A 25,735-nucleotide genomic window follows, 5' to 3' on the forward strand; every position below is an offset into this window, starting at 1 on the left:
AAACCCCTGTTCATGGTACATGCGAAGATGCCTCCCACCTTGCACCTGTCGTTGCAGACTTGCAACTATCCCCATTCAAGTCCTTGTCCCAGGGCAGTGTTCAATTGTACTTCTCCCATTCCTTGCAATGCAAGCACAAGTATGCAGCCTGCCACCCACCCACCCCCAGGCTGCCATACCATACTGCTTGCTTGCTTGCACTTTAAATTGGGCCTTTTAGGCATGTGGAGGCGGAATCTGGCCACCACGCCATGGCTGTGTCGGCGGCCTGGTATCCATACTCAGTCCCCAGCCGCCTGGAAGCCGGGTGTCCCCGCTTACTCCCCAGCCTCCAGGGGGTGGCCGGGTGTCCATACTCGGTCCCCAGTCACCCCTATTTGTACCGGTAACCTTTCCCACACTTTTCTTAGCCTGGCCTACTTTAGGGCAGCATTGGCCGAGCCCACCGGACTATCAGACTCCTCCGGTGGGCCCTGGCTTCTCCATCAGGGGAGTTGAGAGTGCCAAGGTGAGGAGCATGATGAGGATGATAGAAGTTAGCATCTGCTTTGTTTTGCTGTAATGCAAGCGCATGTATGTAGTAGCGGCTAGGCCTGAGGAGGTCAGCGTTTTGGCGCATATCCTTCCTCCTCCGAGGATTGCTGGATGTTTTCCTGCTACTATCCAAGTTCTATGACGCCCGTTAAAACAAAGCTTCAGGTGATAAATGATGGATGAGGTAGTGGCAAAGGAGAAAGAGCAGGAGGAACAGGGACCATTCACATCAATATCAGGCCAGTCAACCAGATATGTCTTGTAGGATATGTTTCTGTAACAAAAGGAGCGGTTCGGCTACACAGTTATAGGGCATACAGTGAGTGCAATGCCTACCAAAAATTTCGAGGCACTCCAATGCCCCTTGGAAATGACATGGAGGTCAGAGGGCATTAACTAAACCTTTTTTTCCATTTATAGCAACTGGGTCTCCTGTGCACTGTTGGCCTAAGCAGTGAATGGAATGATTTCCAAAAATTATGAGGTACTGCAATGCCCCTTACAAGAGCCATGTGTGGCACCCCAGGGGTCTGGTCACCACAGTAATAGAGATTATGTCGGAGAGCAAGTGGGAGGTTTCCTGGTCAGGATCCCTTAAACATGCAACATCCTCCTGCCCCAGTCCTGGGAGGGGAGAATTCTGCCCTTATAAACTGGATCTGGGGTGGGGTTGAGTGAGTCAGAGAACAGTCAGAGTCAGAGTGAGAGCAAGGGAAAGTAACAGCAAGGAGCTCTGTAGGAGCTAGGAGCTAAAGACGAGGGACTGGAAGCTGAGCAGAGCTCGCCCTGGCAGAAGACAATAGGAACCGGACACAGGAGTCCGAAGCTGTGAGGACTTATATATCCAGCAGCAGAAACCAGCCGGCAGGGGATTTCAGGTCCTCTGGCCATAGAAGCCCAGAGGCTCAGTCACAAACAAGGGACCAGCACCGCCGTCGTGGAGCGGAGGCTAACAGAAGGCCCCAAGTCACCAGCCATACGGGTGAGCACTACACGGTACACTCAGGGACGTGGGCTACTTCTACCCGCTTACAGCAAGGTAGCCAGGAAGAGTGCAGACAGACGGGGAGGCCTACAACTCCACCTGGCCAGGGGAACTCCTGCTTGCTCACAGACTGACCAGGCCTCTTATGCTAGCCAGTACTCCCGGGAGGGTCTACCTTATAATCATCAGTAAAGACCCTGAACTGCACTGCAAAGACTCTGAGTCATTCCTGCTGCGCTCGTGCACCATCACCCCCATCATCCACAATCACTGCCCTGAGGCTATACTCCTCCCGAGGGGAGTTATCCCATTTTATGCTGCGCACACAACACCAGCCTCAGCGGTCTGCCTCGCAGCGGTGGTACTCCCTGACCGCAATCCACGGGTGGCGCAGTCGGACAATTAACCTCAAAACCTAAGAAAGATTGCCACTGGTTTGACCAGCCTGAGCCACGGGACCGGGTCACCGCCACGGAGACTACAGACCCCAGAGACCCGGCACCGGGTATCCCACACACGTGTACACATGGCCCAGGGGGCGCGTCACATGCAGTACAGCATATTACAAACATAAGTCCCATCATTGGGGAGTGGGTCTCCCATAGTATTTGCTTATGCTTTCCCAGCAAAAGCTGCCAAAAATTAGGACGGAGCAACTTGCAATGCCCCTTACAAGAGCCATGCAGTACAGCATATTATAAACATAAGTCCCTTTATTGGGGAGTGGGTCTCCCATAGTATTTGCTTATGATTTCCCAGCAAAAGCTGCCAAAAATTAGGATGGAGCAACTTGCAATGCCCCTTACAAGAGCCATGCAGTACAGCATATTACAAACATAAGTCCCATTATTGGGGAGTGGGTCTCCCACAGTATTTGCTTATGCTTTCCCAGCAAAAGCTGCCAAAAATTAGGACGGAGCAACTTGCAATGCCCCTTACAAGAGCCATGCAGTACAGCATATTACAAACATAAGTCCCATTATTGGGGAGTGGGTCTCCCATAGTATTTGCTTATGCTTTCCCAGCAAAAGCTGCCAAAAATTAGGACGGAGCAACTTGCAATGCCCCTTACAAGAGCCATGCAGTACAGCATATTACAAACATAAGTCCCATTATTGGGGAGTGGGTCTCCCATAGTATTTGCTTATGCTTTCCCAGCAAAAGCTGCCAAAAATTAGGACGGAGCAACTTGCAATGCCCCTTACAAGAGCCATGCAGTACAGCATATTACAAACATAAGTCCCATTATTGGGGAGTGGGTCTCCCATAGTATTTGCTTATGCTTTCCCAGCAAAAGCTGCCAAAAATTAGGACGGAGGAACTTCCAATGCTTGCACCCTGGTGGTATAGTGGTGGTGGAGGCTGAGGATAAGGAGAAGAAGATTAAACAGCCGAAACGAGGAAGCGTATACCCATGTGTGGGTGTGAAGCGGTGCATGTGAATACACCTCCCGAAATAACACAGTGGATTTGACTTTATGTTACTCTGCTGTCATTTGGTGGTGATGAGAAGTCTGGCCCAATCCAGCCCTTGTTCATTTTGATAAGGGTCAGCTTGTCAGCATTATCAGTTGACAGGCGAGTGCGCTTATCAGTTATAATTCCCCCAGCGGCACTAAAAACACGCTCCGATAACACGCTAGCAGCAGGGCAGGCCAGGACCTCCAAGGCGTACAGAGCGAGTTCATTCCAAGTTTCCAGCTTGGATACCCAATAATTAAAAGGCACAGAGGAATCACGGAGGACGCTGGTACGATCGGCAAGGTACTCCCTTACCATCTTTTGAAACTTTCCACTCCTTGTGAGAGTACCCCGCGCCTCAGGGCCTGTAAGCTGGGCGGGTGTCAGAAAACTGTCCCAGAACATTGACAGTGTTCCCCTGCCTCTGCTGGATTGGAGTTGCATCTCTCTCGCCTGTACGCCTTGGTTGGGCAACGAACTGTGACCTCTGCCGCTAGCGTGTTCAGATCGGAATTTTTTTAAGAGTTCTGCAGCAAGGGCCTTCTGGTATTGCCCCATTTTTGTAGACCTCTCCACCTCAGGAATAAGAGAGTGAAAGTTCTCCTTGTAGCGGGGGTCTACAAGTGTCACCAACCAGTAATGACTGTCACCCAACATTTTGACAACGCGAGGGTCACGGTTAAGGCAGCGTAACATAAAGTCAGCCATGCGTGCCAGACTGGTAACGGGCAAGATTTCCGTGTCCTCACCAAGATGACGATTGACCATGCTCTCCTCCTCCTCCTCCTCCCCCCTGTCCTCAGGCCACCCACGCTGAACCGACGGTATGACACTTGTACAGGTACTACCGTCTACAACGCATGATAGCAGCTCCTGTTCTTCCTCCTCCTCCTCCTCCTCTCCCTCATTGTCCCCCAATGCACGTTGGGATGAGATGAGGCTGGGCTGTGTGTAATCGCCCGCTATGGCTTCTTGCTCCATCTCATCATACTCTGGCTGCAATGCCTCCTCTTTAATTCTCTGCAGAGAGCGTTGCAAAAGACAGACAAGTGGGATGCTGACACTAATGATGGCGTCATCGCCACTCACCATCTTGGTGGCCTCCTCAAAGTTTGTCAGGATGGTACATATGTCAGACATCCAGGTCCACTCCTGAGGTCTTATGTGTGGAGTCTGACCTGAATATCGACGGCCTTGTTGCAGCTGGTACTCCACAACTGCTCTCTTCTGCTCACAAATCCTTTGCAACATGTGGAGGGTAGAGTTCCAACGTGTGGGGACATCACACACCAGTCGGTGTGCCGGAAGCTGCAAACTCTGCTGCAACACAGCAAGGGCGGCGGAAGCTGTAGCCCACTTGCGAAAATGAGCTGACAGGCGGCGTACTTTCACGAGCAGATCTGGCAACTCGGGGTACGATTTAAGAAACCGCTGAACCACGAGGTTAAGCACATGAGCCAGGCATGGTACGTGTGTGATCTCACCTCGCCTCAGAGCCGCCACCAGGTTACGGCCATTGTCACACACGACCATGCCGGGATGTAGGTTCAGCGGTCTCAGCCACAGGTCTGCCTGCTCTTTCACAGCTGTCCACAACTCACAAGCAGTGTGAGGTTTATCACCTAAGCTTATGAGTTTCAGCACAGCCTGTTGCCGCTTGGCGGAGGCAGTACTGCAATGCTTCCAGCTTGTAACTGATGTGGTGATATCTGAGATGGAGGCTGAACATGAGGAGGAGGAGGAGGATGCGCAGGAGCTGTACACTGTGGGGGCAACTCTGACTGACATAGGGCCCGCAATCCTCGGTGTGGGGAGGATGTGTTCCGTCCCAAGGTCCGACTGGGTCCCGGCTTCCACTATGTTTACCCAGTGTGCCGTCAGAGAGATGTACCGTCCCTGGCCACAAGCACTTGTCCACGTGTCCGTTGTCAGGTGGACTCTCCCAGTAACTGCGTTGTTGAGGGCACGGCAGATGCTTTGGGACACGTGCTTGTGTAGTGCGGGGATGGCACACCGGGCAAAATAGTGTCGGCTGGGGACCGAGTACCGAGGGACGGCCACCGCCATAAGATTGTGGAAGGATTCCGTCTCCACCAGCCTAAAAGGCAGCATTTCCAATGCAAGCAGTCGTGAAATGTGCGAATTTAGGACTGTGGCCTGTGGGGCGTTAGCTGCGAATTTCCGCTTTCGTTCAAAGGTCTGGGATATGGACAATTGAACGCTGCGGTGGGAGGTGGACGTGGACGTTGATGCAGTATGGACAGGGGATTGCCTTTCACACACAACAGGGGGTTCTATTGCACGCACAACAGCGGAAGAAGTAGTGGTGACACCTGCTGACACTGGTCGTGGACCCTGGGTTTCGCCCCACAAAGTCGGGTGCTTTGCTGCCATGTGCCTGATCACGCTGGTGGTGGTCAGGCTGGTAGTTTTGTCACCCCTGCTGATGCTGGCATGGCAGGTGGAACATATGGCCTTTTTGGGGTTATCAGCAGAGTGTTTAAAAAATTCCAGACTCTGGAAGACCTACCGCTTGTACTGGCAACGTCCCTCGTGTTGGTGTTACGGGGAACGGTTGCCTGCCTTCTGTCTGCGGCCACCACACTGCTTCTTCCTGCCTGTTGGGGTACTCTGCCTCCCACCCCCTGTGTGCTGCTGGCCTCACTCTGCATGTCCTCCTTCCACGTTGGGTCAGTTACTAGATCATCCACCACCTCCTCCTCTTCCACTTGCGCACCACGATCCTCCTCCTCACTTCCTGGCAATTGTGTCTCGTCATCGTCCACCTCTTGTGACAGATTGCCAACGTCGACTTCCTGTGGCCGTGGCTGTTCAAATATTTGGGCATCGCAACATGGGATCTCCTCTTCCACCACTTCAAGCGTATCAGACGAGGGGCCCAAATATGGAAATGGACCAGTGAACAGCTCTTCAGAGTGTCCAAGTGTAGGACCACTTGCTGTCTGACGACACTCGGCATGGTGGGAGGAAGGAGCATCAGGGTGAGGAGGAGTATGCGGTCGAGACTCACGGCTACTAAGAGTTGACCGTGTGGAAGACAGACCGGAGGTGGTGGTGCCCAGGTAACTGGAAGTATTGTCTGCTATCCAATTAATAACCTGTTCACACTGATCAGTTCTCAATACTGGTGTTGTTCTGTGCTTCCCTAGTAATTCGGTCAAGAAGTGGGAGCGAGAAGATGTGGCTGTTGGTTGTGGCACATTTTCACCTTGGCCACGGCCCCGTCCTCTGCACGAACCATCACCAGAACGTCCACTTCCATGTCCCTTGCCACGCGCCTTGCCCATTGTAAATGAAGTAAAATAGCTTACATTTCCACTATCAATGGAAAAAGGGTAATAAAGAGTAGATTAGAACCGTGGAAGAGGAAAACCACATTTATTGTTTACTGGGGTATACCACACTTTTTTAAATAGAGATATTTGCGGCTGAACAGTGAGCGACACACTCAAACTGCTTTTTTTTTAGATACCAAAGGCCCAAAACTGGATAGTACAGCGATTTGACCCGTGGAACTGCGAAACCACACTGGGATGTCGGGCCTACACAAGACTATTTTCAACAGATATATTTTTGTGTCACAACAGTCAGGAGGCACTACTGTTTTTCTTTACGGAAAAAACTACCAAAACCTGAATAATAGAGATTTTTTACCGTGGAACAGCAAAACCACAGTTATAATTTACTGGTGTATACCAGGCTTTTTAAAATATATATATATTTGCGGCTAAACAGTGAGCGACACACTCAAACTGTTTTTTTTAGATACAAATGGCCCAAAAGTGGATAATACAGAGGTTTGTACCGTGGAACTGCAAAACCACACTTGTATTTCTCGGGCCTACACCAGACTATTTTCAACAGATATATTTGTGTCTGAAAAATCAGGGAGAGACTATTTTTTTTTTTTTTTTACAGCAAAAAATGCAAAAAGCAGGATAATAGAGATTTTTTACCGTGGAACAGCAAAAGCACACTTCTGTCTCTCTGGCCTACACCAGACTATTTTCAACAGATATATTTGTGTCTGAAAAATCAGGGAGACACTATTATTATTTTTATACAGCAAAAAATGCCAAAAACAGGATAATAGAGATGTTTTACCGTGGAACATCAAAACCACAGTAATAATTTACTGGTGTATACCAGGCTTTTTAAAATATATATATATTTGCGGCTGAACAGTGAGCGACACACTCAAACTGTTTTTTTTAGATACAAATGGCCCAAAAGTGGATAATACAGAGGTTTGTACTGTGAAACTGCAAAACCACACTTGTATTTCTCGGGCCTACACCAGACTATTTTCAACAGATATATTTGTGTCTGAAAAATCAGGGAGACACTATTATTATTTTTATACTGCAAAAAATGCCAAAAACAGGATAATAGAGATGTTTTACCGTGGAACATCAAAACCACAGTAATAATTTACTGGTGTATACCAGGCTTTTTAAAATATATATATATTTGCGGCTGAACAGTGAGCGACACACTCAAACTGTTTTTTTTAGATACAAATGGCCCAAAAGTGGATAATACAGAGGTTTGTACTGTGGAACTGCAAAACCACACTTGTATTTCTCGGGCCTACACCAGACTATTTTCAACAGATATATTTGTGTCTGAAAAATCAGGGAGACACTATTTTTTTTTTTTTTACAGCAAAAAATGCAAAAAGCAGGATAATAGAGATTTTTTTACCGTGGAACAGCAAAAGCACACTTCTGTCTCTCTGGCCTACACCAGACTATTTTCAACAGATATATTTGTGTCTGAAAAATCAGGGAGACACTATTATTATTTTTATACAGCAAAAAATGCCAAAAACAGGATAATAGAGATGTTTTACCGTGGAACATCAAAACCACAGTAATAATTTACTGGTGTATACCAGGCTTTTTAAAATATATATATATTTGCGGCTGAACAGTGAGCGACACACTCAAACTGTTTTTTTTAGATACAAATGGCCCAAAAGTGGATAATACAGAGGTTTGTTCCGTGGAACTGCAAAACCACACGTATTTCTTGGGCCTACACCAGACTATTTTCAACAGATATATTTGTGTCTGAAAAATCAGGGAGACACTATTTTTTTTTTTTACAGCAAAAAATGCAAAAAGCAGGATAATAGAGATTTTTTTACCGTGGAACAGCAAAAGCACACTTCTGTCTCTTTGGCCTACACCAGACTATTTTCAACAGACATATTTGTGTCTGAAAAATCAGGGAGACACTTATTATTTTTATACAGCAAAAAATGCCAAAAACAGGATAATTGAGATGTTTTACCGTGGAACATCAAAACCACAGTAATAATTTACTGGTGTATACCAGGCTTTTTAAAATATATATACATTTGCGGCTGAACAGTGAGCGACACAATCAAACTGTGTTTTTTAGATACAAATGGCCCATAGAACTGCAAAACCACACTTCTATTTCTCTGGCCTACACCAGATTATTTTCAACAGATATATTTGTGTCTGAAAAATCAGAGGCACACTTTTTTTTTGGGGGGGGGGGGGGGCACCAAAAGGTTAATAAGATGGGTATTTGTACATTGTGAAGGAGGAAAAAGAAAAGAGGATTTAGATAAAAAAAAAGGATTTTTCCTGGCCCCCCTGGAGCTAAGTCCAGCAATTTCAGCAACAGGAGCAGCACACAGGACTGTAATGCAGCGTTTGCTGGTATAACCACTGCGTCTCCTATACAGCCTGCCTGCCTGCCTGCCTGATATACCTGGGATGGATATTAGTCCTGAGAAGGACTGTTTGTTTGATCTGGCAGCCTTTACAGACCCTACACTAACTATTTTGCAGGATATATCTCTCCCTTAATCAGCAGCGCTGTCCCTACACTGTCTGATCCGGAGCGACTGTGTCCAAGATGGCGGCGCCCGGTTTTAAATACTCGAGGTGACGCTGTGCGGCCAGCCAATCACTGTAATGCCCACAAACAACATGGCTGCGGCATTACAGTGACTGGCTGGCAATCCCTGCATGTTCATTGGCTCTGTAAAGAGCGCCAAACATGCAGGGCGGAGACCCGAGCTCCCGCCAGAGTAACCCGGAAATTCTCGGTGCTCGCCGAACATCCCGAGTAGCGTGATGCTCGGGCAAGTACTGAGCAGTGTCAAGCATGTTCGCTCAACACTAGTGATCACGCTTCAAAAGTTTGGAAATTTCAAGACTGCTGCATCCCTCTGCAAGACATCTCACAATTTTGGACTTTTCAGAGCCCATCAAATCTCTCTTCTGACCCATTTTGCCAAAGGAAAGGAAGTTGCCTAATAACTAAGCACACCTTTTATAGGGTGTTGATGTCATTAGTCAACACCCCTCCTCATTACAGAGATGCACATCAGCATATTTACTTAATTGGTAGTTGGCTCTCAAGCCTATGCAGCTTGGAGAAGGACAACATGTATAAAAAGTATCAAAGTGATCAAAATACGCATTTGCCTAATAATTCTGCACGCGGTGTACGCTTCCTGATTTTGTCTGTTTTCTGTTGTCCTCCACCTTCTCCTCATCCTCCACCACCATATCAGGGTGAATATGATGCAACACCCACATCATTTTTTAAGGGTGTTTATGATGCACATAGGAAATTTTGTAGAGGCCTACCTCTAACATTCTGTATGTTATACAGTATGTTCATGTATATTCCCCCAGGGGTAAATGTTTTTCAGCCCATGCACTTAGTGCATGGGCACTACCAGTATAGGAAACCCACTCCTTAACTATGGTAACTATTTTTTTCAATGAGGACCCCCTCTACGTTTCTTCAAAGGGGTATTGGACTGCGTCAAATTTTTTGTCAGCCCTTGCAATCACTGCATGGGCATTACCATTATAGGAGACCCACTCCTTTATAATGGGAACAATTTTTTAAATGAGGACCTCCTCTATGTCTCTTCAAAGGGGTATTGGAGTGTGTCCTAATTTTTGACAGTTCTTGAACTTGCTGCATACACAATAAAAGTTTAGGAGACCTACTCCTTTATAATGGGAACAACAAATCATAGCCTGCTGATGGCCCTCTAACAATGGTGAGGAACGACTGCTGGCCCTCTAACAATAGTAAGGGCTGCCTGATGGCCTTGTAAAAATAGGCTTTGTGACTTTCAGAGTTCCTCTTTCATAAATGAAACAGGATATGTATGATCATGCCTCACACACCACATGGCCCGATAAGGTAGTAAAATGTTAAAAAATTACATTTACTAGTGAATGTATTTTTCACAGTTGAAAGCAATGCAAAAGTGCAAAAACGCATCAAAAATGCTACGTGTGAACATAGCCCAGGAGCATGTTTTTGGTTAATTATTTTGCCTTATATACAAGTCATTACTAGTGTTGAGCATTCCGATACTGTAATATCGGGTATCGGCCGATATTCGCGGTATCGGAATTCCGATACTTAATTCCGATACTTTTACAATATCGGATACCGGAATCGGAAGTTCCCATAATGCCTGCGCTCTGCAGTGTCTGTGAAGGATGACAAGTTGGATGGCAGCGCGATCCAGCCTGTCATCAGAATGCCATCCCAGCGGGGGAGAATTCTCCTGATTGTTTAAAAGCCGGCAGGCGGTATAAAGCCGCCGGCTTTTAAACAATCACACAGCCCCATACTGCTTCCCCGCAGCCTCCCACCCCGATCCTCCGCTCCCCTCGCCACCTCCCATCCTGATCGTAAGTTAGGACCGGGCGGGGAGCGCAGCTCCAAGGAGCGGGGAGTGAAGGACCCGGGCGGGGAAGCCGGCAGTGAAAAGACTTCACCGCCGGCTTTCCCGTTCTGTGCTGCGCTTTCCCGCCGGTTATTTCAAATGAACAGCTGAGGTATCAGCTGATGCCGATCAGCTGTTCATTTGAAGTCGCCGCGGTGCCCTCAGAGGGTTCATGTGAGTTCATGCTTGACTGCATGAACTCACATGAACTTTCCCACGGCCGCACAGGTCAGCCACACCTCCCAGACCATCAGCCCGTCATGATTAGTGTGTGTGCGGGGTGTGTGTGCGGGGTGTGTGTGCGGGGTGTGTGCGCGATGTTTGTGCGGGTGTGCGCGGTGTCTGTGCGATGTGTGCGGGTGTGTGCGGTGTCTGTGCGGGTGTGTGCGTGCAGGCAGACATAGGCCGATGTGACACTACTACTCCCATCGGCCTATGTCTGTCCCCCGTCCACTCCTGCCAGCAGGATCAGCTCGATGGGAGCAGTAGTTCCCATCAGACTGATCCTGCTATTTAAATTGCCCTACTGTGTCCCCAATAAATGTTAAATACATGTCATTGGTGGCCAGTGGTTACCTACAATAAATTAGTTCATACATTACCTGTCCCCGCCGATCGCCACCTAAAATAAAGTAAAAAATAAAAAACTACACCTATACTCACCTAGACACCTAATTCCCCGAAGCCATTGATCTCCTGTAATAAAATATAAAATAATAAACCACAACCTTATCCTTACCCCTCCGTAGCAGTCCACGAGTGTCCCACGAAGATCTCCAGTTCAGAGCAGGCACATAGAATGTGACCGCTCTGAACCGCTGCCGCCGCTAGAATGACGGGGCCGTAAGGGTTCACCAGAGTTCAGGCAGCGCTGCTCTGGTTAGCTCCTTTACGGCCCTGCTGTATCGTGAGAAATTCCCACGGTACAGCAGTGCCGTAAAGGAGGTCTCCGGAGCTGCGCTGCCTGAATGCACTCCGGTGACCTCAGTCAGTGGCTCCCGCTGCCGGGAGCGGACGTGTTCCCGGCAGCGTGAGCTTACAGCAGCCATGCACAGCTGTCACCATCTCCAGATGTGACAGCTGTGCATGGGAGATCAGCGCAGGAACGTGGACAGGTAACTATTATTTTTAGTAAACTAAGAATTAAATAAAATTGTGTGTTTTATTTCAAATAAATTATTTTTTTCTGGGTGTAGTGTGTTTTTTCTTTTTAACACTTTGTAGGTTAGTAATGGGGGTGTCTTATAGACGCCCATCATTACTAACCTGGGCTTCATGGCAGCTGGCGCTGACATGAACCCCACCACTATTACCCCCTGCCACCGCACCAGGGCAGCGTGGAAGAGCGAGGCTAAGTGCCAGAGTTGGCGCATCCTATGGATGCGCCATTTCTGGGGCGGCTGACGACTGGTGTTTCTAGCCTGTGAGGGGGCCAATATTCATGGCACCCTTCCTGGGCTATTAATATCAGCCCCCAGCTGTCTGCCTAGCCTTTGCTAGCTATTAAAATAGGGGGGACCCCACGTCATTTTTTTTGGGGGGGTCCCCCATTTTAATAGCTAGTAAAGGCTAGGTATTCAGCTGGGGGCTGATATTAGTAGGCTGGGAAGCTCCGTGGGTTTTACCCCCTTCCCAGGCTTCAAACATCTGCCCCAGCCGTCTGCTTAACCTCCGCTAGAGACTAAAATTATGGGGGATCCCACGCCATTTTTTTTTAAAATAAATCCATTATTTTAACACTAAATGACATTTGAGGAGTTAATAAAGATGCAGTCCCTAAATTATTATTTATTTTTTAATTAATTTTTCCCAAAACTTTTGACGTGGGCTTCGCCATATTTTTGTATGCCAGCCAGGTACAGCATCCAGCTTCTATGACGCGCCATTTTCCGGGGCGGCTGCGGACTGCAATTTTCAGCGGGGGGCAGAAAGCTTGGGCCTCCCTGCGCTGCAGATTCCATCCCCCAGCTGCCTAGTTGTACCTGGCTGGACACAAAAATAGGGAGAAGCTCCACGTTTTTTTTTTTTTAATTATTTCATGAAATTCATGGAATAATTAAGAAAAAAAGGGCTTCCCTATATTGTTGTGTCCAACCAGGTACAAATAGGCAGCTGGTGGTTGGGGGCAGCCCGTTCCTGCCTGCTGTACCTGGCTGGACCCAAATATAGTGCAAAGCCCCACGTCAATTTTTTTTTAATTATTTCAGGAAATTCATGAAATAATTAAAAAAAAATTATGTGGGGCTTCGCCGTATATTTGTGTCCAGTCAGGTACAGCAGGCAGGAACGGGCTGCCCCCAACCACCAGCTGCCTATTTGTACCTAGCCGGACACAACAATATAGGGAAGCCCTTTTTTTCTTAATTATTCCATGAATTTCATGAAATAATTTAAAAAAAAAATACGTGGGGCTTCGCCCTATTTTTGTGTCCAGCCAGGTACAACAAGGCAGCTGGGGGCTGGAATCCGCAGCGCAGGGAGGCCCAAGCTTTCTGGGCCCCACTCACTGCAAATTGCAGTCCACAGCCGCCCCGGAAAATGGCGCGTTCATAGAAGCGCCATCTTCTGGCGCTGTACCCAACTCATCCAGGGCCCTGGTGCGGTGGCTCACTGGGTAATAAAGGGGTTAAGGCCAGCTTGGCATTATCAGCTGGCCCAAAGCCCAAAATTCATGGGGTCTCGCCAATATTAGACATGACCACCATGAATTTCTAGTAAAGTATTTAAAAAAAACACAAACACCCAGAAAAAAGTCCTTTAATTGAAATAAAGACACAATTCTTTATTGTTCTAAATTAAACCATACTTACAGTCACGCCCATTCCAGCTGAAGCCAACGATCTCCTGCAATAAAAGTAAAATAATAAAGCAACCTCATCCTTACCTTTCCATGGTTCCCAGGACAGCTTCAGCTCTGCTACATCGAGATGACAGGCTGGACCGCAGCAGAACGCTGCCATCCAGCCTGTCATCCCGCAGACACTGAGAAGCGCAGGCATGCTTGCGCTCCTCAGTGTCTTGCTGTGACGGCATCCAGATGAGCCGAGGTCATGTCCAATGAACTCAGCTCACCTCATGCACGTCACTGACAGCGTGGGAAAATTCTCCTGCACTCAGCGCTTCAGCGTGAGAATTTTCCCACGCTGTCAGTGACGTGCATGAGGTGCGCCGAGTTCATTGGACATGACCTCACCTCATGCACGTCACTGACAGCGTGGGAAAATTCTCACGCTGAAGCGCTGAGTGCAGGAGAATTCTCCCACGCTGTCAGTGACGTACATGAGGTGAGCCGAGTTCATTGTCGGCTCATCTGGATGCCGTCACAGCCAGACACTGAGGAGTGGAAGTATGCCTGCGCTTCTCAGTGTCTGCGGGATGACAGGCTGGATGGCAGCGTTCTGCTGCGGTCCAGCCTGTCATCTCGATGTAGCAGAGCTGGAGCCGTCGTGGGAGCCATGGAAAGGTAAGGATGAGGTTGCTTTATTATTTTTCTTTTATTGCAGGAGATCGTTGGCTTCAGCTGGAATGGGCGTGATGGTAAGTATGGTTTAATTTAGAACAATAAAGAATTGTGTGTTTATTTCAATTAAATGACTTTTTTCTGGGTGTTTGTGTTTTTTTTAAATACTTTACTAGAAATTCATGGTGGTCATGTCTAATATTGGCGTGACCCCATGAATTTCGGGCTTAGGGCCAGCTGATAATGCCAAGCTGGCCTTAACCCCTTTATTACCCAGTGAGCCACCGCACCAGGGCCCTGGATGAGTTGGGTACAGCGCCAGAAGATGGCGCTTCTATGAACGCGCCATTTTCCGGGGCGGCTGCGGACTGCAATTTGCAGCGGGTGGGGCCCAGAAAGCTTGGGCCTCCCTGCGCTGCAGATTCCAGCCCCCAGCTGCCTAGTTGTACCTGGCTGGACACAAAAATAGGGCGAAGCTCCACGTTTTTTTTTTTTTAAATTCATGAAATTCATGGAATAATTAAGAAAAAAAGGGCTTCCCTATATTGTTGTGTCCGGCTAGGTACAAATAGGCAGCTGGTGGTTGGGGGCAGCCCGTTCCTGCCTGCTGTACCTGACTGGACACAAATATAGGGCGAAGCCCCACATCAATTTTTTTTAATTATTTCATGAATTTCCTGAAATGATTTAAAAAAAATTGACGTGGGGCTTCGCACTATATTTGTGTCCAGCCAGGTACAGCAGGCAGGAACGGGCTGCCCCCAACCACCAGCTGCCTATTTGTACCTGGTTGGACACAACAATATAGGGAAGCCCTTTTTTTCTTAATTATTTCATGAATTTCATGAAATAATTAAAAAAAAAAAATACGTGAAGCTTCTCCCTATTTTTGTGTCCAGCCAGGTACAACTAGGCAGCTGGGGGATGGAATCTGCAGCGCAGGGAGGCCCAAGCTTTCTGCCCCCCCCCCCCCGCTGAAAATTGCAGTCCGCAGCCACCCCGGAAAATGGCGCGTTCATAGAAGCTGGATGCTGTACCTGGCTGGCATACAAAAATATGGCGAAGCCCACGTCAAAAGTTTTGGGAAAAATTAATTAAAAAATAAATAATAATTTAGGGACTGCATCTTTATTAACTCCTCAAATGTCATTTAGTGTTAAAATAAAGGATTTATTTTAAAAAAAATTGACGTGGGGCTTCGCCCTATATTTGTGTCCAGCCAGGTACAGCAGGCAGGAACAGGCTGCCCCCAACCACCAGCTGCCTATTTGTACCTGGCCGGACACAACAATATAGGGAAGCCCTTTTTTAAAAAAATTATTTCATGAAATAATTAAAAAAAAATTGACGTGGGGCTTCGCACTATATTTGTGTCCAGCCAGGTACAGCAGGCAGGAATGGGCTGCCCCCAACCACCAGCTGCCTATTTGTACCTGGTTGGACACAACAATATAGGGAAGCCCTTTTTTTCTTAATTATTCCATGAATTTCATGAAATAATTTAAAAAAAAAATGCGTGGGGCTTCGCCCTATTTTTGTGCCCAGCCAGGTACAACTAGGCAGCTGGGAGCTGGAATCCGCAGCGCAGGGAGACCCAAGCTTTCTGGGCCACCCCCGCTGCAAATTGCAGTCCGCAGCCGCCCCAGAAAATGGCGCGTTCATAGAAGCGCCATCTTCTGGCGCTGTACCCAACTCATCCAGGGCCCTGGTGCGGTGGCTCACTGGGTAATAAAGGGGTTAAGGCCAGCTTGGCATTATCAGCTGGCCCTAAGCCCGAAATTCATGGGGTCACGCCAATATTAGACATGACCACCATGAATTTCTAGTAAAGTATTTAAAAAAACACAACACCCAGAATAAAGTCCTTTAATTGAAATAAAGACACAATTCTTTATTGTTCTAAATTAAACCATACTTACCATCACGCCCATTCCAGCTGAAGCCAACGATCTCCTGCAATAAAAGTAAAATAATAAAGCAACATCATCCTTACCTTTCCATGGCTCCCACGACAGCTTCAGCTCTGCTACATCGAGATGACAGGCTGGACCGCAGCAGAACGCTGCCATCCATCCTGTCATCCCGCAGACACTGAGAAGCGCAGGCATACTTCCACTCCTCAGTGTCTGGCTGTGACGGCATCCAGATGAGCCGAGGTCATGTCCAATGAACTCAGCTCACCTCATGTACGTCACTGACAGCGTGGGAAAATTCTCCTGCACTCAGCACTTCAGCGTGAGAATTTTCCCACGCTGTCAGTGACGTGCATGAGGTGAGCTGAGTTCATTGGACATGACCTCACCTCATGTATGTCACTGACAGCGTGGGAGAATTCTCACGCTGAAGCGCTGAGTGCAGGAGAATTTTCCCACGCTGTCAGTGACGTGCATGAGGTGAGCTGAGTTCATTGGACATGAACTCGGCTCATCTGGATGATGTCACAGAGAGACACTGAGGAGCGCAATCAAGCCTGCGCTTCTCAGTGTCTGCGGGATGACAGGCTGGATGGCAGCGTTCTGCTGCGGTCCAGCCTGTCATCTCGATGTAGCAGAGCTGAAGCTGTCCTGGGAACCATGGAAAGGTAAGGATGAGGTTGCTTTATTATTTTACTTTTATTGCAGGAGATCGTTGGCTTCAGCTGGAATGGGCGTGATGGTAAGTATGGTTTAATTTAGAACAATAAAGAATTGTGTCTTTATTTCAATTAAAGGACTTTATTCTGGGTGTTTGTGTTTTCTTTTAACTTTGACTATGGGGTTAGTAATGGGGGTGTCTTATAGACGCCTCTCCATTACTAACCTGGGCTTGATGTCAGCTGGCATTATAAGCTGACATCAACCCCAACCCTATTACCCCCTGCCACCGCACCAGGGCAGCGTGGAAGAGCGAGGCTAAGTGCCAGAATTGGCGCATCCTATGGATGCGCCATTTCTGGGGCGGCTGACGGCTGGTGTTTCTAGCCTGGGAGGGGGCCAATATTCATGGCACCCTTCCTGGGCTATTAATATCAGCCCCCAGCTGTCTGCCTAGCCTGTGCTAGCTATTAAATTAGGGGGGACCCCACGTTATTTTTTTTGGGGGGTTCCCCCATTTTAATAGCTAGTAAAGGCTAGGTATTCAGCTGGGGGCTGATATTAGTAGCCTGGGAAGCTCCGTGGGTATTACCCCCTTCCCAGGCTTCAAACATTTGCCCCAGCCGTCTGCTTAACCTCCGCTAGAGCCTAAAATTAAGGGGAACCCCACGCCAATTTTTTTTTAAATAAATCCTTTATTTTAACACTAAATGACAAGTACAGTAATCAACACTGTCACTGTACTTCATATATATGTGACTGACATGTTTCTATCTATCTAATCTATGTGTGAAGCTCTATTCTGTCTGTTATAAATTGTCGGGTACCGCTGCTGAATTGCCGGCCGGCTTTCTTAAAGAGACGGTGCATGAAAACACTATTATTTTTTTAAATAAATCCTTTACACTAAATGACAAGTACAGTAAGCAACACTGTCACTGTACTTCTTATATATGTGGCTGACATGTTTCTATCTATCTAATCTATGTGTGAAGCTCTATTCTTTCTGTTATAAATTGTTGGGTACCGCTGCTGAATTGCCGGCCGGCTTTTTTAAAGAGACGGTGCATGAAAACACTAATATTTTTTTTAATAAATCCTTTACACTAAATGACAAGTACAGTAAGCAACACTGTCACTGTACTTCATATATATGTGACTGACATGTTTCTATCTATCTAATCTATGTGTGAAGCTCTATTCTTTCTGTTGTAAATTGTCGGGTACCGGTGTATGCCGCTGATGAATTGCCGGCTTTTCATGTCATTCTACATTATTCTTAGTTGTTTTACTTCATGTAGAATTAACCTACAAGGAAAGAAAGGGTTTATTTTCATTCCGATATTTGTGTCCCATTGACTTGCATTGGTTTCCGGTATCGGAATCGGCGATATCCGATACTTTTTGGGTATCGGCCCGATCCAATCCGATACGATATTTCCTGATATCGGAAGGTATCGCTCAACACTAGTCATTACCCTGGAAAGAATGTTCCTTAACTTTTTTTTCCAGGAAAATCCATTTTGGCTTCATTTTTATATGTTTTATTGTGAGTCCATAAAAGTGGCATAATACTCTGACAACATTGTTGACAGCAGTGACCTGGGAGTCAGAGATGCTTCCAGGGGTCTTCCCCATGCTGTTGCCATTGATTTGGCCAAATTTAGGCCCCCTCCAGTCCTCCTGGGGGGGCCGCCGGAAAAATGCTCAAGTTTCCCATTGACTTACATTGGGCTTGTTGCTGGGATCGAGCATCCGAGCTTTACGATTTGCACGACCCGAGCAATGAGCACCCACGCATTTTAGTGCTCGCTCATCACTAGTGGACACTGTTTGATGCCATAGGCTTGGTATTTGATGTCTAATTTAACTTAAGTGTAGAATGGATCACTACGCACCAATCTTCGAAGCTGAAGGCATGTCACTCAGGTACTGCTCCTGGAATTATGATACAGAGTGGCATAATGTATGGTAGCCAGACCCCTGCAGTCCTCATTCTAGGTACATTAACATTTCGCGGTTACCTTGATTTGGTCATGGAACCAGTAGTACAGCTATTTCTTCAAAGTGTCCCAGGATCCATGTTTCAGAACAACAATGCCAGGCTGCATATTACTTGTGCTACTGAGAGCAGTCTGTTTGGCCTGAATGTACACCTGCAGTGTCTCCAGACATGTCCAGTACATCTGGAACGTCTTTGGTTGACAATTGCAAAGGGAGCTGTCAGAAGCAGATCTTGATGATTTGCATGTCCAAGTGCATTCAGGATGGCAGAACAATCCTCAGACAACCATGAACCCCTTATTCACGTCTGGCATACAGGTACATGTATGGCATAAGTCGGTAGCGAGTGTATGGAGTGGGCTCACAGGCTGAGCCTGCCCCATACTCAGCAGATAATGTCTGTGATACACGGCCAGGACCTGCCTCTAACAGCCATAGGGGGAGCAGAGCTCATGACTGTTAACCTGTTGGTTAGGAGCACATTATTCTATGCACCCATCGGTGCCCCTTTAACGCAATCATGCAACGTCAATGGGTTGCATTGACAACCAGTGGTCTGTTGAAGACCTTTGTGCCTGTCATTACAGACTTTCTTTGAAACCCAGTCTGTTGCTGGGCTTCATAGGAGACTGGGATTTTTACTATATGCAGCAATAGTGTGGTATTGCTGTGTATAGAACAACGATCAGACATCGCAGCTTCAAGTCGCAGGTTCAAGTCTCCTAAGACAACTAACCCAACCAAGAGTGTTCACATTAAAAAAAATTAGGCCCTGACACCACCGAAGTGGCATCAATTTCAATAGATTAGAATTAGCATAATGGGGACAGACACCTCTTCCGCTACAGCCAACCCAGTAGATGGAGACCCAATCAGGATTCTCCACATTTACAAAAATTAGTGGCAGATACCAGTGAAGTGGCATCAATTTCATTACAGTAGAAAAAGTAGAATTAGGAAGGACACCTCTTCCACTACAGCCAACCCAGCAGATGGAGACTCAATCAGGAGTGAACCATCCTCTCCAGTCGTTAACCACGTGTCAGACTTGTACTCTGTTGTGCTGGTGCACAAGCTGGTCTAAAAAATGTGTGAAAGGACTCACAGAAATTGCTTCTGCCACTTACACTACTGCTGCTGCTAATATTTTGACGTTGACGAATTAACGTGACAGAGGTTGGAAGTGTAAAGCTGCGATGCACTCTGTGTGCCTCACTGATGTTTTGGGGAAAACCTACCTTAAGATTGTGTAAAAGCGTGTTTCGATACTCCAGCATTCGCGGGTCCCTTTCCAGTGCGGGAAGCATCTGGCAAAATTTACTCTTATAACGTGGATGTAACAGAGTGGCAACCCAGTAGTCAGCACTATTTTGAATCATAACTATACGGGGATCTTGTTGCAGATAGTGCAGCAAGAAGGCACTCATATGTCGGGCTCGTCCATGAAGTTCAAGCCCATGTTGTGTTGGTGGCTGGGTAACTATGATGCTTGTTTCCTCCGTCCCTTCCCGCCAAACATGAACAGAGAGGGGATGATTATCCTCTTCATCTTCTGACTGTTGCTCACCCATCACCTCTTCCTCTTCCATTTGTTCCTCGTCTCTTGCGCCTTCACTAACAGTTTTTCTGGTATCATCAACCCCCCTCGATCGCATTGAACCATGTGCAGCATCTGAAACAACAGATACTGGAAGCCTGTGCTAACATTTCTTCTGTGGTGTTGCTATCAGTGTGTCAAGAGTGGGAGAAGAGGGTTGCATTGACAATCCAACTCAATTGGCAGCACTTTGAACACATTTTATAAGTGGTCATAAACTTGTAAAAAACTCATGAAAGAATAAAGTTACGTTAAAACCAAGCACACCATTGTTTTTCTTAGGAAATTCTCAATAAGTTTGATGTGTCACATGACCCTCTTCCGATTGAAAAATAAAGTTTGATCCAAAATGGCCGACTTCAAAATGGCCGCCATGGTCACCACCCATCTGGAAAAGTTTTCTTCCTCCCGTATACTATTGTGCCACAAACAGGAAGTTGATATCACCAACCATTCCCATTTAATTTAGGTGTATCCATATAAATTGCCCACCCTGTAGATTGAAGGGATACTGGTTGTGAAGAAATGACAGCAGGGAGACCCCACAGAATTTGGCTGTTGCCGCCTCTCGTGATGGATCCACACCCCGTCACCCACCCGATGTCACATTACGCCAGACGGAGCACGTGATACGGATCTTCCCTTTGCACCAATGCGATATTCCGCACCTCCATCAAGGACGCGTAAGGTCAGATAGGTACAGTTCTACACAGTCACCTCCTGCCCACACAGTTACAGAGAGGCACCAGGTAGTGAACAAAGGTGGTCCACTTAGACACTGACCACACTCGCTCACACCCCCTGACAGGCTGAGAGGCTCTGTTCACTAGATCCAGTGAAGCAGAGCCTGGTCGGCCTGGGAGAGCTGCCACCAGTTTCTATATGATATAACAGACTTATATCGGGCTAGAAACCCGCCCGGTAGCGTGTTCGTTGGACCAAAGAAATGATGTGAGGTTCGTGGATCGAGATAAAAGAACAGCCGAAAGTTAAATTATATATTTAATCGCCGTAAGGGCACACTAAACAATATACTATATACATAAGGGTTGTGGGCCCTCACTTGGTGGATGGACTTTTCCCACACGTCTTGATGTCACGACCTCCCCAGGAAAAAGACAATAGGCTCTAGCTACAGAGACCTTCAAACTTTCTGGGTCACCCCCCCTACTGCCCCCCTGGTCGAGCCCAAGTCTCCACCCCTGTTATTTCCCATCTAAGAGCTCCAAAAACTAAAATGGGCCATACATCTTTACTGGACAGTCCTAGGGAGCCGGTCCTGGTGTCATAGGACCTAGCCGGGCCCCTGTTACGCTGGATCCCAAACATTGGGGTCCTAGGGGCCCCTGAAAGGCTGTGCTGGGTATCTTCTTTTCCTTATGCGCTGGACTATGTTTAAAACAAGGGTTACATTCCCCAGCCCCTCAGGTTTCCAGCAATCTATTTTGTGTATCACTGAGATGAATCGTTTTCCCATAACTCGCTGTTAAATTATAGTTTCTCACACAAGGGACCACATGGCTGGGCTGTACCAACTTTCCAGCTGCTGGCGGGGGTTTTGTCACTCATGTCCTGTCGGCCCCCTCCTTTGCAAGCTGCAGTGTATTCAAAAGAGTCGGCTTACACTGTGCATAGAGATCTCTCTAAAACCTGCCAAACAGGTCACAGTGATTGACATGGGTTTGTCTTGAATATTCTTAACACCTCCCCCTTTAGAGGGCGCCAGGGGGTAGCACCACCTGGTGTTCCCCCGTGCACCCATCCGCAACTTCCCCTTGTTGGGATAAGCTGTTGGCATTGCCAAGTTTGCGGCCCTTTTTGGCGAATGGCGAAGTGGTACTGTTGCAGCGCAAGGCTCCAGCGCAGCAACCTCCCATTTGTTCCGGACACGGTGTGTAACCAGCTAAGGGGGTTGTGATCTGTTTCCACGGTGAATTGGCATCCGTACAAGTATGGCTGCAGACGCTGCAGGGCCCACACAATTGCCAGACATTCCTTCTCCATCGTGGAATAGCCACCTGCCTCGGCAGGAGCTTCCAGCTCAGGTACAAAACAGGGTGTTCATGGTCTGTAATGCCGACCTGGCTGAGCACAGCACCGAGGCCAAAGTCACTGGCGTTGGTCTGCAATACAAATGGCCGCGTGAAATCGGCTGCCGGTAGTACCAAGGAGCTAGAAAGGGCGGTCTTCAGTGCCTGGAAGGTTGTCTCGCTGTCGTTTGTCCCATTGACTGTGGAGGGCAGCTTCTTCTTGGTGAGGTCTGTCAAGGGCTTTGCCAGGCTACCATAATACCCATTAGGATCAGTAAACCCAAAAACATGATTGCTGGGGACACATCAATACCTATGGGTAATAAGAGTATGCACGTGCCGTGCCAGCAACATAGCTCCAAAATACATTTAGAAACAAGAGACGAAAGGAGCTTTTTGATGCAAATAGAAAAATATTTTATTAAATATTATAATACACTATAAAAGTTCATAGAAAGTCGATAAAAGGATTTATAAACGATGTGTTAGAAAAAGAGCAGACACCCCAACAGAGTAGTCAGCCCTCGGTAGGTAGTGCAGGATAAAGAGAGATTATAATAAAGCACAACCAGCAGTCAGCACTTTAAACACCTGGCCAAATGGGGGCTTTAGAAAACAGGGGAGCAGACAATGCTGCTATAGTACCCCACAATAAGTCAAAGCCAAAAAGATGGAAGGCAACAGGTGAATGACATAAAGGTGCAGTATGCTAAGAAGTGAAATGTAAGTGAACAGCAGTAGTAAGGCACTTACCCGAGGGCTGAGAACCCCCCCAATGGGGATGAAAGGGTGCAAGGACACCTACCCAAGGTGCGTTTCTCGTGGACAATGCATTGCTTTCTCAAGGGATGGTGTAGTGAAGCCCTTCCAAGACCTTTTAGTAACCCTGACAACCGGTCACGTGTAGTATCACGTGGCCGGAAACCAGCTAATGGTGCTGCATATAATGGCGCATGCGCATCTGGCAGGCCACGCCCCCCCGCTGCATTCCGGCAGTCAAGCCCTGGAAGTGCGCGCACCACCGTCAGTCAGCTGAGCCGGCTGATGAAGTGCACGCACGGGCATAGAGACGCCGGGAAGCGGCAAGGTGGCACGACCCCGGGAGGCGCATGCGCTCCACAGCGCCACCAATAGTAGATACAAATATTCAAACTCCTATATTGTGAGGGAAGATCGGTTTAGAACCCCTTCAAAGGCATACAGTGAAACACAGACAAAAAAAGCATGAAATATGAAGGGTACAACAACATCACAGGTAAAAGTTTGGTTCCATTCAGATGAAATCCATTTGGAAGAAAGGATTCATAATTTCCTCAGAACCGATCGTCCATAGGTGGGGAAGATTAAATGATGACTGCTGGGTTGTTTATATGAGCCACAGGGTAAACGCAAAAAGGATCCTAAATAGAATACAGTTAAATTAGTAATAATAAAAAACAGTATATAAAACAGGGCGACCATAGCAAAACCAGGCACCAATCATAAGATAGTGAGAACAAAATAGAAAAAGTGAAATAAAAAAACCCATAAGGGGAAATAATAAAGACACTAAAAAGGAAAAGAGGGGGAGGGGGGGAGCGAAACAAAAATGAAAAAAATAAAAGAAAAGGGGGGCAGCACTGAGAACAAGAACAATGGGGAACGCAGGAAAACAATGATGACAAAGTATGGTCAATACAATAGGCACTAAGAGGAACGACTACAGGAATGAGGCGAAGGAGGTGGACACCTAGAGACAGAAGTACAAGGCCCCATCTGGCCTTAATGAGTCACTTAGCTTCGCCTCATTCCTGTAGTCATTCCTCTTAGTGCCTATTGTATTGACCATACTTTGTCATCATTGTTTTCCTGCGTTCCCCATTGTTCTTGTTCTCAGTGCTGCCCCCCTTTTTTTTTATTTTTTTCATTTTTGTTTCACTCCCCCCCTCCCCCTCTTTTCCTTTTTAGTGTCTTTATTATTTCCCCTTATGGGTTTTTTTATTTCACTTTTTCTATTTTGTTCTCACTATCTTATGATTGGTGCCTGGTTTTGCTATGGTCGCCCTGTTTTATATACTGTTTTTTATTATTACTAATTTAACTGTATTCTATTTAGGATCCTTTTTGCGTTTACCCTGTGGCTCATACAAACAACCCAGCAGTCATCATTTAATCTTCCCCACCTATGGACGATCGGTTCTGAGGCAATTATGAATCCTTTCTTCCAAATGGATTTCATCTGAATGGAACCAAACTTTTACCTGTGATGTTGTTGTACCCTTCATATTTCATGCTTTTTTTGTCTGTGTTTCACTGTATGCCTTTGAAGGGGTTCTAAACCGATCTTCCCTCACAATATAGGAGTTTGAATATTTGTATCTACCATTGGTGGCGCTGTGGAGCGCATGCGCCTCCCGGGGTCGTGCCACCTTGCCGCTTCCCGGCGTCTCTATGCCCGTGCGTGCACTTCATCAGCCGGCTCAGATGACTGACGGTGGGCGTGGCCTGCCGGACGCGCATGCGCCATTATATGCAGCGCCATTGGCTGGTTTCCGGCCACGTGATACTACACGTGACCGGTTGTCAGGGTTACTTAAAGGTCCTGGAAGGGCTTCACTATACCATCCCTTGAGAAAGCAACGCATTGTCCACGTGAAACGCGCCTTGGGTAGGTGTCCTTGCACCCTTTCATCCCCATTAGGGGGTTTCTCAGCCCTCGGGTAAGTGCCTTACTACTGCTGTTCACTTACATTTCACTTCTTAGCATACTGCACTTTTATGTCTTTCACCTGTTGCCTTCCATCTTTTTGACTTTGACTTATTGTGGGGTACTATAGCAGCATTGTCTGCTCCCCTGTTTTCTAAAGCCCCCATTTGGCCAGGTGTTTAAAGTGCTGACTGCTGGTTGTGCTTTATTATAATCTCTCTTTATCCTGCACTACCTACTGAGGGCTGACTACTCTGTTGGGGTGTCTGCTCTTTTTCTAACACATCGTTTATAAATCCTTTTATGGACTTTCTATGAACTTTTATAGTGTATTATAATATTTAATAAAATATTTTTCTATTTGCATCAAAAAGCTCCTTTCGTCTCTTGCTTCTATACTATAATACCCAGCGGTGCCCAGGAAGGACATCACCTGTTTCTTGGTCCTGGGTGTGGGCCAGGATGCGATGGCATCCACCTTCCCTGGCTTCTTCATGCCGAATGGCATCACCGTGGACTCATACAGTCCGAATGGGGTGATAAAGGCAGAGCGTTCCCGTGCCTCGGGGGTCGGGGGAATCTGCCAATATCCCTGGCTCAGATCCATGATGGTCAGGTACTTGGCCCCGGCCAACTGATCGAGTAG

Source organism: Phyllobates terribilis, unplaced genomic scaffold (genome assembly GCF_046119375.1).
Source record: "Phyllobates terribilis strain yellow unplaced genomic scaffold, ASM4611937v1 Scaffold_4__5_contigs__length_816908805, whole genome shotgun sequence".
In the NCBI taxonomy this organism is placed as follows: Eukaryota; Metazoa; Chordata; class Amphibia; order Anura; family Dendrobatidae; genus Phyllobates; species Phyllobates terribilis.